The sequence below is a fragment of the Pseudopodoces humilis genome, chromosome 6 (assembly GCF_049639895.1).
Source record: "Pseudopodoces humilis isolate 2021_Gansu_Grassland_sample_001 chromosome 6, ASM4963989v1, whole genome shotgun sequence".
In the NCBI taxonomy this organism is placed as follows: Eukaryota; Metazoa; Chordata; class Aves; order Passeriformes; family Paridae; genus Pseudopodoces; species Pseudopodoces humilis.
Genome location: NC_142205.1, coordinates 4,847,934 through 4,861,293, shown reverse-complemented (window position 1 = coordinate 4,861,293; position 13,360 = coordinate 4,847,934). Strand labels below are relative to the sequence as shown.

Sequence of the window (13,360 nt, the reverse complement as noted above, 5' to 3'; positions counted from 1 at the left end):
TAAAAAAATTATTTCCCAAAAGGCAAAATTGACTTTGAAGGCTCCCAAAATATGACAGCATTTAATTCAGCCTCAAGCCCAGGGTCTAACCTTCATGCAGACACATTTTAGAAAGAGTTTTCATTCTTGAACCCTGACTGCAAAGAGGATGATACAGGAGAAACTGCTAGACATAAACGCAAGACTTCATCTTTTTCCTGAATGCAATTAGATCCATTGCCCTAAATTATAGTTTATTTTGGTGTTTAAACATTGGATTTTTGGAATTAAGCCTAAAATGTTGATGCCTGATACCTAGGCATGCTAGTAAAGTCTGTTAAAATTTTTGAAGTCTTAGGCTTAGCTTACCCTTTGATCTTTTTCTGTTGTGGATCATGAAACAAAGTGTGTTTAAAACATTATTAACATTTTAACTGATGAATATTTTCACAGAACTGATATTGAAGGCTCTCTCCATTCCTATACATTCAAACACAGTTGTAGATATAGACACAGTTATTGCCAAGACACCAAGCTTGTGTTTTCAGGTGAGAGACAGGGTGGCAAATCTTCAGCACTTGAAGACAAATCAGGGTCCCTGTGCTGCGGTCACCGTCATGTATTGTGTGGCTTTGTGCAATTGGTGTAACCTCACACACATCTGCTTTAGCTCTTTGCAGGGTTTTCCATCACCACAGTCTTTTACAGCACTGGAAGACCTGAACAATGTCTGTGAGGGAAACCACTGGAAGTTCTTTATATATTATATGAGAACTAAGGTTCATTTTCACAGCTGCTGGATTCAAGGTGGGGACGAGCTGATGTCCCAGAAGGGCTCTTTGTTTGTATATGACAGGTATTAAATTCTTCAGATTAGTTTCTGCAACACCACTGATGTCTGATACCCGCAGAAAAATGCAGGTGCAGGAATTTACTCTGAAATCACATCAAAACCCCACAGATGTTTGACCATATACTATATAAGTATTTATCTTTTCTTTTAGCAGTATGTGTGACTAATTTTGCATTTCTTTACTTTTATTTTAATTTATCTGCTTCTTTTGCTTTTACTCTCCTTTTTATTTTATCAAGGGTGGGTTTTTTCTTGCCTTTTGTAAGAATTCAGGAGGCAACAAACAACCTGGAGCATCATCGGCACAAATGTTTAACCCCTAACAAAACACACCAGCAAAGAAGCATAAGAGGATCCAGGAGAGAAACCTAATTGTTTTAAATTAAATTAATTAATTAAACTAAATTTAAAAATGAGGTGACTGTTTTTGAAGCATGGGTGCATAAGAGGAAAACTGTTTTGGCCAACTGAAAGGAAGAGCAGAGTTATTTCCATGGCGAGGAACAGCAGCTGCAGTAACACAGTGAAAAATTAAAAGAGGTGTCTGTCCTCATATTTCAGATAATGGCCTGATCAGCAGCTGAAGTCAGTCAGAAATCTCCCCCTGTGGTGTATTATTGTCCAATTAGGTGTATTATGGGGTTTTACATTCCTTGTTGAAGCATTCCATGTGGGCCAGATTATGAGGATGGGTTGGATGGGCTATTGCTCTGTTCTCAAATGGCAATTCTGTGTTCTTGTGTTTAAGGGAGGAAAATCATGGGTGAGGTTTAATGAGGCAGAAGGAAAGAATTTTTACCCTTGGAAATTGTTTGTTCAGGGTCACATTTTCCTACTTGTCCTCCTCCCTCCTGCCTGAAATTCTCAGTGATTGGATTCTGGTAGAACAAAGTGAGATGCTGTTGTTTTTTCCAGGCGGAGTGGACAGCAGAGCCACTCAATTAACTGCAGACCACAGTAAAAAATCCCATCTCTTTCAGCAGGGACTACCTTCAATCTGGCAAGGGAGACATCAGGAGAGTGACAAGACTGCTGAATAACTGGATAACACAAAACCTTCACAGCCTTTCATTACTAGATATAGGAAAGAGATATTTAGATGGCTGAAATAGAAAATGTGAGAGCAAGCCAGTGTGGCACATAAGTGACTGATGAAATGAATAGTCTGAATTCTCTGGAGGGGCAAAACATGAGACTCATGATGTGGCCGAGTTGGAATGACCTGGAGCTGCTCCCTGGTGTTTACAAAGCTTTCTTTGACTTAATCATATCAGAGTTTGCAGACATGGAAGCCAAACCTGATCTAGGGAAGAAGAGGAGCCTGTGTGGATGTGAGGTATTACTGAGCAGCGCTGTTACTTCTGTGACCCACCTGGGGACATGCTGGGCACCTCCCAGACAGGACAGGCTTGCCTTGGATACTCCTGTTCTCAGCAGCTCTTCCCATCCCCACTAACAAAGGGAAGGCTCTCATTGACAAGGGACAGCCAAGCTGGTGCTCTCAGAGTTTGTTCAGCCTGTCCCCCAAAGTGCTGTGAGGCAGCTCTGGGGCAGCTCAGCAGTCAGTGTGACACAGAGCTCAGGGTGACAAACAGGACATGCACAGGGGCACTGGGGTCTGACACTGCCCTGATTTCCACCACGGCTTCTTTGCTCTCTCTCCTTGGTTGCCAGGACAGGTGGGGATCTTGTCATCTCAGCTCCAGCTCAGATGAATTGGGTCATGCACCCTCCCCTTTCCTGCAGCCAGAGCTCTGCTCACCACCCACATCCACGCAGAGGCATAAAAACCCTGCTGCAGGTGTGACAGGATGTGTCTCCTGGGATTAAATCAGTGCAGGACACGTGCTGTTGAGTGGGAAAGTGGGAGGAAAAAGTAACCCCAGTGCTGCCTTCTGATACAGCTTTTACCAAGGCAGTGAGGTCCTTTGGATGGACCAAACCAGCTGGGGAACTGGAAAATGGTGAGAGCAGAAAACATTTCCCCAAACCCAGCCCTCTCTGAAACCACACTGACCCCTTGCAGGAGAAGTTCAGCATCACCGCAACTCTTGGCAGTCTCATGAGCATTTTTCATGGCATTAAAGTTCCAGTAACACCTCCCTGCAGTTCCAGTAACACCACTCTGCTGTAGGGTAGCTGGGCTCTGAGTTTATCTTGGGGCAACCAGCATTTTCCAGATGCAACCTAAAGTTGAGCGTCTCCCTACTTCCTTGGTGTTGTTAAGGGAACCACCATGGGCAGATGTGAAAAAAAAAAAAAAAAAGAAAAAAAAAGGATTGGTGTCAAATTGAAAGTTGCACTGAGGTTTTTTGTCTTCTGAAGATCATTTTCCAGGCATTTCATTTGAAAGAATCTTGAAAAATGACTTGAAAAAAAAAAAAAGGCACTAAGAACAGCAAATTTGAGTCCATTCTGAGGGACAGTGTCATGATCACCTCTGGAAGTGAGGGAGAAATTGATATTAGTTTTTATGAGCTTTCTAAGTTTTTTTTATAAGCTTTCATAAGCTTTATATTTTTTATTTATAAATCTAAGTCCTCTATTTAAATAAGAGAGCGCAACTTAATGGATGGTGAGGGAGAATTGCAACTCCACTCAAAAAGATTATTTTGAAGGTGGTAGAAAGAATTTCCTTTTGTTTTATGAGTAAGAAACACAGAAATGAAAAAAAAAAATCATGTCTTTTGCAATGCCTACTGTAAGGAGACTATCAGCTTAAAATAAATCCAGTTCTGTTTCTCATTCAATAATTGTTCCCAATGACCATTTTCTTGAATGCTGAGTATATATTTTTAGCATCCTGACATATTTTGCTGGTTCTATTAAAATTGTTGAAATTGTTTATGGCATTCAGCACTGCTTTATTTCAGTGTCATTGTCACACTGCAAGTAGGCAATATAATAAAAATCTGATCCTATATAATCCATAAGTTTTTTAATACAAGCCACTTTTGTCTCTAGGAAGAATTAGCTTATCCTCAGCAAAAAATGTCACCATTATGCAAAGAGATAGAAACATTTGGAGCAAAACAAAACGTAGAAATTCAGATTGGCTGATGGAAGGAAAAGGTCATTTTGTTGATTTTCATCAGGGAACAGAAGAACCTCAAAGAGTGAAGACTGGATTGTTAAATTACTCCTGGGAATCATCAGCAGCTTTGTTTGGTTCTTTCCAGAAGTGCTCATTTCATTCCATTACAACCCAGCACCAGAGAGATGCATCAAGTGGTTTAGAAAAAAGACAAAAATCTTTGTTCTAAAAATGTTTGTAATCCATAATTACTTATAATTTATGGGAAGCAGGAACATTTTGCAGCTCCTTTGTCTGAAGAAAGTTTTCTTCAGTTGGAAAAGCTGCTGAATGCCTTTATCTTGATCTCCATGAGAAGAAATAAAAGACTACAGAATCATGTCTTTCACTTCTGAGCCCATCACTGGCCAGATCTGGGGACTGGACCAGGTTTAGGCACCTGGAATTAAACTCATTGCACCTAAATGTGTCCAGTGTGGACTCTCACCTTGTGTTAGTCCAGGCCAGAGGGTCAGCAGGAGACATCTACACACATCTGAAATAAATTAAGATCAACCATCCCTGCCTCTCTGGATTAGGGGACTCAACATCCATTTTTTGGGATAACACCTTAATTTGAGCTCAGCCTGAAGGCTGCACTAGGTCTGCAGGAAGCCTTTCCATCTTGTGATAAATTGATAATCTAGTGACTAAGGAACCGGTCTAATTGCTGCAAACTTGTAAGTCCACCCTGTCTTTATTGTTGTATCTCTGTAAGTTTCCCTCATATTCTGTCTAGCAGTGCAGATTTTGGGGTAATACAGTCTCGTGCCAGTCAGTCCATTATTTTCTTTTCAGCTGAAACATGGAAAAATGAGCTTTTCAAAAAAATTTAATCAACAGTGATGGAAACCTTTGCGATGTTATATAGATCTCTGTACAGATATGCAGATCTGCTGAAGACATTGCATGGTTTTCATTCAACTAGAATTGATGGATATTATCCTAACTTTAAGGTAAATTAAGATAAATTATGGTAAATTAGGTAGCTTTCTTTCTTAGCAAATAATTACGTAAATTTACCTATGCATGCACTTTTATCCCAGCAATTTGCCAGTGCCTCTTTTTAGAATGAATCAAAGAGTGTGGATCTAGAAGAATTAAAAAAAAAAAAAAAAGAGACAGAGACATAGAAAAAGAGTCTCATAGGTATTTTTATTTAATTATATTACATGTTTTTCTCCACTTCATTTAATTCATATGCATTCTCTGTTTCATAGCCCTAAGAGTACATTGCAATGATGAACAGATGTCCTTGTAGATACTTTTTTTATAGAAGAGTAAAAAAAAGTCTAGGATGCAAATGGGAGATCTTAGTCTTTGTATTAACTTAAGCAATTTCATGTCACCTGGAGTTTGTCCATTCAGTTCAGCTTTTCTGGCCAGAGGAGTTTGTGGATTGGTTATACAAGTCCTCTGGCTTGAAAAATACAGCTGCCATATCCAGAGGTTCTTGCCTAATTAATTTATTAAGGTTTGAAACTGTGCCCCACAGAGGCCTCCTAAATACTCCTGGTTTGAGATCCAGGTCTGGGCAATGGTAAAGAAAAGTCATTAAAGGAACTTTTCCAGCAGCTGTAGTTGTGGTTTTAGGAGGGGGGATCTCAGTGACACCAAATTGCAGCTATAGGTGAGGAAAAACTGAGAAGATTTCAGGGGATGTTGGATTTTTTATTTTTCTTTGCAAGTTTTTGTCCCATATCTCTAGCATCATTAGTCTTTAGTTATCCACTGTCTCAGTTCAGATTGTTGTGATTTGTCTCCTGTTGCCCTGTTCCATCAATTAAAACATAAACTGCAGCCCCTCTGCTCCATGATGGAGAAATAGAGAAATACCCAAGGTGCAGTGGCACCAGGGCTCTTGTTTTCTAAATTTCCTTTTCCTGCTCAGAAACAAGTTATTCCAACGTGATAGTTTGTTTTCCATCAGTAAATTAAACTGCACCTGCAAATCCTATTTATTTTGCCTTGTAAATTGCCTGGGTTTTATGTGGCTCTTCACTCAGCTGTTTGTAAAGTAAGTGTGAGCAATAACCATTATATCCCCCAAAGGGGAGCACTGAATATTATTTGCTTGTGGAACTGTCTTCATCCTATGAGGCGAATTCCAAAGGACTAAAAGAAGCTGTGTAGTGGCAGGTGGGAATGGCCTGAATCTGGAGACAGAGGAAAGGAGTTTCTTTACAGCTGATACCTCCATAAAAGCAGAGTGTCACAAAAAGGCCTTTGCACTGTTACTTCACTGCCTAATTTTTTTGTGCATTACAGCAAAGCCCTGTGAAAAAGCAATAATTTTGTGTTAAATTCATTGTAGATACATGACCATACCTCAGGTAAGAAATGATGGATTTCCTCAGGGCTTCACAGGGATGCTGGTTGGAAGGGGCTTCCAGAGGTCACTCAGTCCAGCCTCCTGCTTGAAGCAGGACCAGTGGCATCAGCAGATCAGGTCAGCCTTGCCTTTGTCTGACTCAGTGTAGAAATCCCCTAGAGTGAGATCAGCAGCTCTCTCTGGGGAGCCTGCTCAGTGCTGCACCACCCACTTGGTAGGAAGGGTTTGCCCAATATCCAGGCTGAACCTCCCAAGATTCAGCCTGGGGCCACTGCCATTGCTAGAAATGGGAAAAATTGGCGTTTTTTTTGTTTTGCATTACCTTTCCAGTAGCTCAGGTTGACTTTAGATCGCTTCCTTGGTATCTCCTTCAGCAGAGGACAGGACCCAGCTCCCCCACCTCTCCAGTCACAATGCCAGGCTCCCTCACCAGCTGCTCAAACCTCTCCCTCCACACCCCTTTTAATGTGATGAGCTCAAAACCCGACCTGTGTTTCAGCTGCAGCTTCACTGGCACTAACAGGGATAAAAAGTCCCCCTGACCTGATCCCCCACTCCTCCTTAGGAAGATGAGGGTGCAGTTTGCCTTATTTACCATGAGAGCACCCTGTAAAAGTGACTGCTGAGAGCACTGGGACATGGAAACTTCAATCTAAAATTCTGTATATGCCAGCATACTTTTTTCCTACAAATCTTTGTGACACTTCACCTGTACAACCTTGCCAAGGTAAGGTTTACTGTGCACTTACAAAAAAAAATGATTTGCAGACTTGCTGCTTGCCTGGTATATGCAATATTTATTTATTAGTGTTTTGATTTATAAGACTTTTATAAGAAAGTACATTTTCCACGCTCTAGGAGATTCTGCTGTAAATTAGAAATACAGTCACATAAAAATAGACAAGTTATTGCTCCTCCCAGAAAAGTTAAAAAAAAAAAAAAAAAAAAAAGAGAGACACCCAAAATTGCATGAAACTTTGATTACTGTGTCTCAACTTATATGGAATACACTTGGGATGTTCAGTATCTCCCACAATCATTCAGAAATAGATAAGAGCATAGGTTGCTATGCACAATAATAGTGCCTGTGATTCTTGAGGTGCTGGGACAATTTAGTGGAAGGAAGATACCCAATGAATATTTTTATGACAAAAAATGTAATTTTGGTGTTAACAGTTATTAAGAACAACACAAGTTGCTCAAGGTGTCTCTGCAGAGAGGGCTGCTGGAAGCTAAGAGGGTTTTGGAGGAGTAATTTTGGGCACACACCCAGTAATTAGTTTTTCTCTAGGAATTAACTCCAGATCACAATGGAAACAGGATTTTGGGATGTGCAGACCTTGCTCTGATCCAGTGTTTTTCATGTGTACCATCTCTGCTGCTTCCTCTAGAGCTGTAGAATCACTGAATCACAGGTTGGGTTGGAAGGGACCTTCAAGGTCACCCAGGTCCAAGCCCCTGCCATGAGCAGGAACTTTCCATTAGATCAGGTTGTTTAGTCCAGGCAGAGCACAAAACACTTCTGGATTAGAAATTACCCTATGAAGGAGCTTCCAGAGCCTGGGGACCAAAAGCTGAACAGATGAAAAACCGCATCAAATAAATAAAAAATATCTGTGAATGTCTCCTTGTGCACCAAGTGCTGTTACTCTCATCTGGTCTCACCACATGGCAACACCAGAGAAACCAGCACTGGCTTTAAAATCCTGACTTTTTAAAGCAGTCAGCTGCTCAGCATGACAGCTCACTTTTAACAGTCAGCAGCTCAAATATGGTGCTTCTTGATGTAATTTAATAAGATTTTTAAAAAGGAAAAAAAAAAAGAAATTTCAGATTGATTTAAAAGTGCTCATTGCCAGATATGTATCAAAAGAAGGGAGAAAGAATAGGCAGTGGAAAAGTTTTACTTTGGAGTTTTGTAAGTTCTAGTACCTCAAATATCATTCAGTCTATTCTGGAAGAAGGAAGCTTTTACATTTTCTCTCTGACAAACTGGTTTTTAATCCCCAAATGTTAAGCATACAGGGTTCTTCAAACAAGATCTAGGCACTTTATTTTTCAACAGGTGAGATTTCCTTCTTTCATTTCTTCTTGCTTAAGAAGAAAGCAATAATTCTGTTTGCTCAAAAATTTTGAGAAGAAAAGCCTGAGGCAGAGAAGGAACTTGGAAAAATTTAGAAAGGTAAAGTTTCAGAAAGATCCTGGTGACACCAACCTAAAAATTATTATTAGAAACCTTCATGAATTCTTAATGATTGCACATCACAACCTATAACCTCAGTAGGATGAACACATCCTCTAGAGTTCAGAGAGGACAATCAAGTTACATCTTGCTTGAAATGCCTTAGCAAATGATAAGCGAATAAAGACATGCTAGGAACAAGAAGAAGTGTCATTCAGCTTTTGTTGTACTAGTCTCAGTAAATCTTACTGGTTAAATAATTTAAAGAATAGTAAAAAAAAACCAAAAACAACCTGGAAATGGAAAGGACAGAATTTTGAAAAAAAATCAGCAAAAATTGAAAGTGTATATATATATATATGTATGTATGTATGTATAGGCAAACACTCTTTTACTTTCTTTTCCCTCTAGTTCATGAAATATATTATAAATATCATTTGTATAAGAGAAGATAAAGAGGTGATCAATTCACAGCCTATCACTGGCTCCATCAGGCAAAGTGATTTTTTTATCTAGCAAAAACACCAGCACATAAAGCAGAATAAACCAATCATTACATCAAGTAACTGGAAGTAAAAGATGAACAGGTACATATTAAAAATATGGACAAAAGTTAAAAGGAGGAGATAATTCACCAGGGTAATGGTTCACCTTTGAGTATGGTGATTTTTCATGTGAGAATAGGATGATTTTCTAGAGAAGGGGTGTGTTGGGTTCTTCAGGCAAGACAAAGAAAAGCCTAGAAAATGGATCAACCAAGATAAGTGATGCTGGGTGAGTGCCCAGTGGTGGCTCCTGAGCATCATCTCAGTGGCTCTGAGCCAGGACCGACACCAGGTGATGTGGTGATGAGACTGCTGGGTGCCAGCAGAGCCCTGGGAAGGCTTGGCACAAAAACAAATCCCCAGGAAAGTGATGGTTTTAATTACCACTCAAAACAGGAAGGTAGAAGCTCATGATATTAAACACTGCCTGGCTGGCTGTGGTACAGCTCACGAGGAGTGTGAGGATGAGCCTCTCACACAATTTGGTGTGAGAATCTCTGACCTTGAGAGTCTCCCAGGGTGCAAACCTGGCGCAAGGTGGTGTGATCAAAATACACCAGCAGGGAGGGGGGTGTGTAGCAATTACATGATGACAATCAAAAGGTAAACAAAGCCAAGCTGTAAGAACAGGTTTATTGAGTATCAGGGTAATATTCCTTCCTGCAGATGACTGTGGGGTGCAGGAAGGTGGAAGCTCGCGTGGCTGATCACCAGCAGAGCACTTTCACCTCTAAATTTCTGTGCTTCCAGGGACATGAGCACTTGAGGAAGACTGTCCTGAGATATTTGTGACCACTGGGGAAAGGGAACCTTAGAGAAACAGTCAGCACATGTTTGTTCAGGGCTACAGAATCACAAGGCAGGGCAGGAAAATTGGATTGGGGAATAAATTCCTGGGAGGCCTCCATCTGACTCAAAGATCTATTAATTTGTGAGACAACAGTGACAGCTTTCATTGTTAGTTGCCACTGAATTCACAGTTCATGGAGACAGGAGAGAAGTAACACTAGATGAAATCTGTCTAGGACAGAAATTAAGTCATAACAGTAACGATAATAAAATACTAATTACACCTGAAGCAGCATTTTAATAATGATAATTCAGATTATGTTAATGTACCATTCTCTTTAAACATGCTAACTACCTGTTCAAATTGGAGAAGGTCAGTGCAGTGTGTGGCTGGCTCTCATAAATTTTTTTTCTTATATCCTGGAATTCACAGTCTTGGCTGACGTCCATTTTCCTTTTTCAATCAGCAGTTTACATTTTAAATTCATTCATTAGATAATAAAAAAAATCTTTAATTAAAAAAGTAATTTATTCTTAATGACTCCAGGTCCTATAAACTGACAAAAAGTATTACTTTAACCCATTTATTAGAGTCTGAGTGACGTGTTATCTCCCAGGAATGCTAAAGACCATGATCGTTATCAGCTCTGTTTACTCAGCATGCACAGAGGATTTTTGGCTGTGTGTACTCTCTGCTGCCCTTTATTACTTAAACACAGGGTACAAGACCTGCGTGGTGACTGCAAGCAGTGCCATTAAGTTTGATATCCATTTGATTAAGAAACATTTCTTCTCAGATAAGGAATGGCCAGGGTAAGAGCTAATATTCTACAGGGTCGCTTTAGGTGCATTCAACACAGTTTCAGTGTTTGTTCAGCTGAGGGAAGGAGAGCAAAGAAAGGTGTTTTGGCTAAATGAGTATGGGTTGGTTTTTTTTTTGCCACATCTAAAGAAAGAAAGAAAGATTTGTGAGAGAAACACAGTAGGTATTGGCTGATTTTTTCACACAGCACGTTCTTGTCCTCTTCCATGTCCAGGGTTAATTCCTTCGTATCAAGGGAATAATGCATTGGGTTTGCATAGCAGGGTGGGGAGGAGATGGGGAAGGGAAAAGAGGAAATAAATTCAGACACAACTGGCTTGCCTTAGAGGAAAATTAAGGTCTGAATACCTGGCACTTGCTCTGTAAGTACACAAGAGCCCCTTCCTCGGTGCTGTGTGTAATAGCACAATCAAGCCAAATTTCATACACTTGCAGATATTTTTCTCTGGAAATGGGGGAAATTATAACTTTTACTGGTTGTTGTTGACTTTAAATTCCCAGTCGCTGTTTTTAAGCATGACTTGTCTATTTTCAGGTTCAGAGGAAGTATTCCAGTGTCAGTGACAGAAGTTCAACATTTATGGAAAATCAGTATGAATGTAAATCACATCCTGAGTAAATACCTAGGAAACATCAGCTCATGATGAATGCAAAATATCAGAGATTAGCTCCAGAACTGCTCATCTGAATTCAGAAGTAAAATGTTGTAAATAACCATTAAAAGTGTCATGCATTTAGCAAAGCTTCAACATTATCTGTTTCATGAATTGGGCCTTGTCAGCATTTAGGAGAAAATGAGATGGACAAAAAGAGAGAGTGAGCAAGTGCAATACTGATTTGCCAGGATTTTTCCTTCATTGGCAGAGGACTGTGAAGTATAAATGAAGTTATGGTCATGTCCAGTGATAATTTGTGATGCCATAAAATCAAGTTCATTGCCTTGCATGTTTGGAAGGTTGGGATTAGGCATTTTCTGTCCAGTTTGTTTGATTTTAAATATTCCTTAGAGTTGTGGCACTGGTGTGGTTCAAGTAATGTAGGCTGGAAAACCAGAAACATGCTTACAAAATGTTCTACACAATTACCCAATTGCTGTGGAAATTGCTTTCTGAATTTGAAGTGTCCTTTTCACTGCAAAATCATCTGTCTTAATTATATGTGCAAAATAAAGTTTGCACATTATCAAATAGTCCCACTCTGAAGGAATATTTTGGGACCTCTCTCAGCAGAGAGCTTCCCAAGGAAAAGGTTCTTCTGACACAGTCCTTTGTGTCAAATTAATCTATTAATTCGACTCTGAAGACTTGATCAAAAATGGATAAGTACTAAGTGGAGAAAATAATATTTTCCAATATATTTTAACTCTGCATTCATTTGGTTTAACATCTTTCTTGATATCAGATTTGCATATGAAAGAACTCCATTCCCTCAGTACACAGGAAACTGAGACATGTAAATATGCAGCTTAATTTTCAATAAACCTGACCCAAAAGCTTTCAGTTCAAAAAAGGAAAAATTATTCCAGCTGAAAATCAGAAATGGAAGCTGTGCCTTGTACAGGGCACTCTGATTTCTGCACCATCCCTCCCTCTCTCATCTCCTGGTGTCTCTTACAGCTCCTTAGGACACAGATGCTGCTGTCCCTCTGCCAGGCAGCTCTGACACCTCAGTCCAGAATTAGTTCACAGAATTCACAGAATCACTGGGTTGGAAGAGACCTCCAAGATCACAGAGTCCAGCCCAGCCCTAACACCCAGCTAGATCGTGGCACCGAGTGCCACATCCAGTCTTTTCTTAAACACATCCAGGGATGGTGACTCCACCACCACCCCGGGTGCTTTATCACTTTTTCCATGAAAAACTTTTTCCTAACATCCAACCTGTATTTCCCTTGATGTGGCTCGAGACTGTGTCTTCTCCCCATTTTTTTATAAAAGGACTTTTTCCTGGTCCTTCCCCCCCTTTTTATCCCCTTTTACATATTTCAAAACTTCAGGATCCATGCTGATTTTTCAGCATAAGTGCATGCTCTCTGGTTTTGATGGTGGTGTTACCAAGGATACCATGATATTTTACTGAAGATAGTAATAACTCTTTTTACTTTTTCTTTTCTGGACCAAAATAATGTTTTGCTTTCCAGTCAAGAGTTGGTCAAATGATGGTGCAACTTCAAGTTGCTATGGAAACCAGACTACAAAGACAAAGACACAATATTTATCTAATATCTTGCTTGCAAAATCATATTTTTGCTCTGTATGCATTCTCTCAGATTCTATCTTAAGCAGGTAATATCAGTTCATAAGCTGAATCCAATAATAACTGTAGCAAAGTATATATGGAACATTAAAGGTGTTTTATTGCTGTAATCCCCAAAGACTTCACATGATCATCAGACAGTAACATTTAATATATGAATAGTGAAGAAAGCAGTTGCCCCCTTTCTTCTCTGTCAGTGTTCATAACCCATTTTACAAAGAGCTTTATGGAATATTGACTTAGAGGAACCTGCAACAGTTTTTGCAGTGGCACCTTTTGAGGAGAAACATATTTTATTGTCCTTACAACCAAATGACCGTAGGAAAAAAACCACCAAAAAATCAGAGACTGGATGTGAAATCTGTTTTCTGTAACTCAAATAGACAGAAACATTCCAGGTAGTTGTAGAAAGGAGCATCTAGGAAGACTTCCATGGGCATTTCCAGTTTGTTTGAGAGCAAAACTTCCCAGGTGAACCTGCTGGCTGGTGCGAGGGGCTGTAGCTCAGCATCTCCTAAGGGCTTTGTA

General features: G+C 39.9%; 1 long non-coding RNA gene across 1 annotated transcript; it reads left to right on the top strand.

Moving 5' to 3' along the window:
- Positions 1-6,807: 6,807 nt before the first annotated feature.
- Positions 6,808-11,530, top strand: LOC148184083 (uncharacterized). The gene is made up of 3 exons (XR_015772778.1): positions 6,808-6,964; positions 8,303-8,419; positions 11,112-11,530. It is a non-coding gene; the product is annotated as an uncharacterized LOC148184083 (long non-coding RNA).
- Positions 11,531-13,360: the final 1,830 nt, after the last annotated feature.